The sequence below is a fragment of the Otolemur garnettii genome, unplaced genomic scaffold, assembly GCF_000181295.1.
Source record: "Otolemur garnettii isolate 467f Iridium unplaced genomic scaffold, OtoGar3 scaffold00018, whole genome shotgun sequence".
In the NCBI taxonomy this organism is placed as follows: domain Eukaryota; kingdom Metazoa; phylum Chordata; class Mammalia; order Primates; family Galagidae; genus Otolemur; species Otolemur garnettii.
Window position 1 is genome coordinate 14,947,427 of NW_003852413.1, and position 5,790 is coordinate 14,953,216.

General features: G+C 46.8%; 1 non-coding gene across 1 annotated transcript; it reads left to right on the forward strand.

The window, feature by feature from the left end:
• The first annotated feature begins 343 nt into the window (after positions 1-343).
• On the forward strand, positions 344-507 carry LOC111724067. The gene has a single exon (XR_002772434.1). It is a non-coding gene; the product is annotated as a U1 spliceosomal RNA (small nuclear RNA).
• The last annotated feature ends 5,283 nt before the right edge of the window (positions 508-5,790 follow it).

Sequence of the window (5,790 nt, forward strand, 5' to 3'; positions counted from 1 at the left end):
TCAAGTTCAATGTACCCAAAACAGAGTGATCCATTTCTCCTACCCCTCTCCATTCTCCTCCGCTCCTGCCCGGGATTTCTGGGTACTTGGCACTGACCTTGCCTCACCTCTCATCCATCAGCGAGTCCTGTCTGCCCTCCCTATAAAATTTCCAACCTGTCCTTTCTCTTGAGTTCCACTGCAGCCACCTTGCCAGGTCTCCAGCATCTCTCAGCCTCCCCACCACAACAGACCCCACTTTCCCTCAGATTTCTCTCCTATCGGGATATTCTTTTTCAGTGAAAGTGACCCTAAAATGTAAATCAGATTTCTTCACACGCGCTCTTCAGAAAGTTTGCTTGTACTCCTTACCTGGCAGGGGAGACACCATGATCACCAAGGTGGTTCTCCCAGGGCGAGGCTTATCCATTGCACTCGGGATGTGCTGAGCCCTGCGATTTCCCCAAAGGTGGGAAACTCGACGGCATAATTTGTGATAGTGAGGGACAGCATCCGCGCTTTCCCCTGATCTTTGAGCAACAACAACAAAAGTTTCCTCGTAGTGATACATGGTCTCATGTGGATGGATCTAGAAAACTTGAGGCTAAGAGAAGGAAGCCCGTCACCAAAGGTCATGTTTGGGTAACTATTTATATGAAACGTCAGGAGAGGCCAATTCATAGAGACCGAAAGCTGATTAGTGGCGGCCGGGGGCTAGGGCGGGGAAATGGGCTATTTCCAGGGCATGAGGTTTCCTTTGGGGCTGATGAAAATGTTCTAAAACTGAATAATGAGGAGGATGACTCACAGCATTGTAAATGAACTAAATATCACGGAAGCGTCTAGGTTAAAATGGGGAATTTTATGTTTTGTGAATTTTAACACCTCTTTTTTTTTTTTTTCTGACAGTTTCATTATGTCACCCTCGGTAGAGAGCTGTGGCATTACAGCTCGCAGCAACCTCAAACTCTTGGACTGTTGCTTAGCTGGCCCGGGCCGGGTTCAAACCCACCAGCGTGGGTGCATGTGGCTGGTGCTGTAATCACCGTGCTACGGGCGCTGAGCCTCACTTTTTTTTTTCTTTTAAAAAGGACTTTAGGCCAGATGAAGTAGATCACATCTAGAACCCTAGTTGGGAGGCTGAGGCAGGAGGATTGTTTGGACTCAGAGACCAGCCTTAGCTCTCCAAAAATTAGCTGGGTGTGGTGGTGTGCTGCTATAGTTCCAGCCACTCAGGAGGCTGAGACAAGAGGAATCCTTAAGCCCTGGAGTCTGAGGTTGCTGTGAGGCTAAAGCCATGACACTCTGGCCTGGGCGACAGAGCGAAATTAATAAAAATTTTAAAAGGGTTTTAATGTCCTCTTGTTCAAGTATGAAGATAGAATCCAGCTGGGCACAGTGGCTCCCACCTGTAATCCTACCTTTCTGGGAGGCTGAGGCAGGAGGATAACCTGAGCCAGAGCAAGACCTTGCCTCTAAAAATAGCCAGGATTGTGGTGAGTGCCTGTCGTCCCAGTCACTTGGGAGGCTGAGGCAAGAGAATTACTTAAGCCCAAGAATTTGAGGTTTCTGTGAGCAATGATGTCACAGCACTCTACCGAGAGCAACAAAGTGAGACTCTGTCTCAAAAAAAAAAAGAAAAGAAAGAAACCGCAATAGACTCTAAATTCCTCCCTAGGGTCCACGTTGCATTGCATGCTCTGGTCCCTGCCTCCCTCTCTCAGGCTCTGAACCTTGCCCTACCTCTTCTAGGCTGTTGGGGTTCAGAAAGTGATACTCCAAAGAATGGCACTTTGGCATCCTCAGTACTTTGAACTTAAGGAATCTGGAAGCCACCTCAGAACCAAAGTCTCTCTGCTCTTCTGCTCTCTCCCTGAAGTTCCCTCTTCTGCCTAAGGACACACGGACAGGAGGAATACAGTTGTCATGAGTCCCCTTCCCAGAGTCTCATCAATTAGAGATGAGTAACTGTATTTCACAAGAGACTGAGGTGGACCTCACCCCTACACAGACTTTGTTACACACTATCACCAGTTCCTCTGAGGGCTGCTCTGACACAAGTCACCTTACCTGGGAGAACTTTTATCTGCCTGATAAGACAGCCCTGTTCACCTTGCCTTTCCTCCCTTCACTGTCTCATCACTGGTGTTGCCACCACCACCCATAAGCCCCAGGTCCCTATTCCTTTCCATAGCTCAGGAGGCTGGGTAGCTTTCAATCAGCTGACCATTTTTCAAATCTCATATTTTGTGGGACTCCTATGCATATGCACGTGATTAAAATGGTTTCTCTCCTGTTTATCTAATATGCATTTGTTTCATAGACTCGATTATCCACTCTTCTGGAGGTAGAGAGAAAGCTTTCTCTCCCCTACAAGGCAGACCTGCCAACCCCCCCTCTGGTCCTTTGTTCAGGCCATTCCTTCTGCTGGGTGTTGTGACTCCAGCCCACCAAAGGGGCTCCTTCTTAGTGCTCTGGTTTCCACCTCAGAGAGGTCTTTCCTGAACATCCTATCTCTACATCAGCTTTCTGCTTCCTTCCTCTTACTTGCTTGTTTGCTTGGGTTTTCTGTTGCTCCTGATAAAGTGTGATTTTTCATGAGAGCAGTGTGATTTTTCATGAGTCTGTCCTGTATTCCCAGAACCCGGATCATACCTGGTACTGCAGACCAGCTCAAAATTGGCAGAATGAATCTTAAAAGTATGTATTTCTAGGCTGGGCATGGTGGCTCATACCTATAATCCAAACATTCTGGGAGGCCAAGGTAGGTGAATCACTTGAGCTGGGTGAGTTTGAGATCAGCCTGAGCAAGAGCAAGACCTCATCTCTGCAAAATAGCCAGATGTTGTACCGGGTGCCTGTAGTCACAGCTATCTGGAAGGCTGAGGCAAGATCATTTGAGCCCAAGAGTTTGAGATTGCTGTGAGCAACAGCACTCTACCCAGGGGGGAGAAAGTTGGACCCTATCTCAAAAAAAAAAGAAAAATGTATTTCTGGCCAGATGTGGTGGCTCATACCTGTAATCCTAGCACTCTGGGAGGCTGAGGTGGGAGGACCCCTTAAGCTCGGGAGTTTGAGACCAGCCTGAGCAAGGAAGAAACCCCATCTCTACTGAAAATAGAAAAATTAGCCAGGTGTTATGGCAAGCATCTGTAGTCCCAGCTACTCAGAAGGCTGAGGCAGGAGGATGGTTTGAACCTAGGAGTTTGAGGTTGCTGTAAGCTATGACACTACCACATTCAAAGCCAGGGAAACAGAGTGAGATTCTGCCTCAAAAAAAAAAAAAAAAAAAAGAATTGGGGGCCAGGAACAGTGGCTCCTGGCATTCTGGGAGGCTGATGGGGTGGATTGCCTGAGCTCACAGGTTCAAGACCAACCTGAGCAAGATTAGACCCCGTCTCTAAAAATAGTCAGGCATTGTGGCAGGCACCTGTAGTCCCAGCTACTTGGGAAGCCAATACAAGAGAATTGCTTGAGCCCATGATGTTGATGCTGCTGTGAACTGTGACACTACGGCACTCTACCAAGGATAACAAGTGAGGCTCTGTCTCAAAAAAAAAAAAAAAAAAAAAAATTAAAAAAAAATTTAAGGATATAGGACACTTCTTTGCATTTTGTAATGTACAAATAAATTCACATACACTTCCTAGATAAGGTAACCTAAATCTGCAAGGTATTTTGTATATTTGGCCTGGAATTGGAAAAAGTATGTATCTGTCAAAGCAGGTGGTGGGGCAGGACTAGTCCTCAAGACAAGGGTTAGGCTTGGTGCCTGGAGCTTATTGGCTAGGGTGCTGGCCACATACACCAGGGCTGGCGGGTTTGAACCTGGCCCGGGCCTAATAAACAACAATGACAATTAAAACATTAAAAAAAAGATAATAGCCAGGTGTTGTGGCAGGCACCTATAGTCCCAACTATGTGGGAGGCTGAGGCAAGAGAATCACTTAAACCCAAGAGTTTGAGGTTGCTGTGAGCTGTGATGACACAGCACTCTACTGAGGGTGACATAGTGAAACTCTGTCTCAAAAAAAAAAAAAACAAAAACTTGAGTTAGAGGCCTGGTGTGATAGCTCTTTTTTTTCGAGCTTTAAACTGTTGCCCTAGATAGAGTGCTGTGGTGTCACAGCTCACAGCAACCTCCAACTCCTGGGCTTAAGTGATTCTCTTGCCTCAGCCTCCTAAGTAGCTGGGACTACAGACTCCCACCACAACACCCGGCTATATTTTAGTTGTAGTTGTCATTGTTTGGCAGGTCCAGGCAGGATTCGAACCCGCCAGCTCTGGTGCCTGTGGCTGGTGCCTTAACCACTTGAGGTACAGGCGGCGAGCCTGGTGTGATGGCTCCTACATATAATCCCAGGCCAGGAGTTTGAGACCAGACTGAGCAACATAGCAAGTCTCTATCTCTAAAAACTAAAAAAAAAATTTCTTTTTAATTAGCTAGTTTGTATGATCGCTTGAGCCCTGGAGTTTGGGACTGCTGTAAGCCATGACTACACCACTGTACTCCAGCCTGGGTGAATGAGTAAGACCCTGTCTCTTAAATACACACACAAAAAGAGAGACTTACCTTAAAGGTCCTCATATTACAAACTATAAAGCTTGGCCTACCTCTGCAGAATGGACAGGCTCTTCATTAGCAAACCTTTTACCACAAGGACTAATTCAAGAAAGATACAAATGTTTACCAGCCTCATCTTTTTTTTTTTTTTTTTTTTTTTGAGACAGATTCTCACTCTGTTGCCCTCACTAGAGTGCTATGGCGTCACAGTTCACAGCAATCTCAAACTCTAGGGCTTAAGCGATTCTCTTGCCTCAGCCTCCTGAGTAGCTGGGACTATGGGTGCCCGCCACAACGCCCAGCTATTTTTGGTTGCAGTTGCTTAGCAGGTCTGGGCCAGGCTTGAACCCACCAGCCTCTGTGTATGTGGCCGGCGCCCTACTCACTGACCTACAGCCTCATTTTTTATTCCTCTGCCAGGATGACATAAGCTTTATCATATCCTATGAAAAGAGACAGTTATGCTTACAATAAGATGACCTAATTTCTTTTTCTCTCTTTTTTTTTTTTTTTGTCTGTCACCCTGTATAGGGTGAAGTGGTATCATTGCTCACAGCAACCTCAAACTCTTGGGCTCAAGCCATTCTCTTGCCTCAGCCTCCCGAGTAGCTGGGACGACAGGCGCCCACCACAACGCCCGGCTATTTTTTGAGATAGGGTCTCTCTCTAGCTCAGGCTGGTCTCTGAGCTCAGGCTCAGGAGATCTGCCCGCCTTAGCCTCCCAGAATGTTTTGGGATTACAGGCGTGAGCCCCTGTGCCCTTCCTCATCTTTTCTTTGAATTAACTTCTCCAGGTAGGTACTATTATTTATTTCTACGTGGAGAAACTGAAGCTCAGAGAGGCCATATGACTTGCCTAGCATCACATAGCAAATTAGCTGCAGCACTAGGAACAAATGTATTCAGACTCCACTTACCTTTAAGCAAGCTACCAGACTTCAGGAAGCCTCCCTTTCTCTGCTTCCCTCCAATCCTTACCCCACTGCAGGGGGAAACTGCAGTGCAAGTCAAATGTAGTAATATGTAGAGGCACCTGGCTCTAGTCCTAGTGTTTTGTTTTGTTTTGTTTTTGGCTGGGGCAGGTTTGAACCCGTCACCTCCAGTATATGGGGCCGGCGCCCTACTCCTTGAGCCACGGGCACCGCCCTCTAGTTCTAGTCCTGTGATCTAGATTTGCTATTGTAATTTTTCCATTTAACAGAAAACTCACACAGCCCTTCCAAGGTGGTCGTCATAGACTAAAAGGG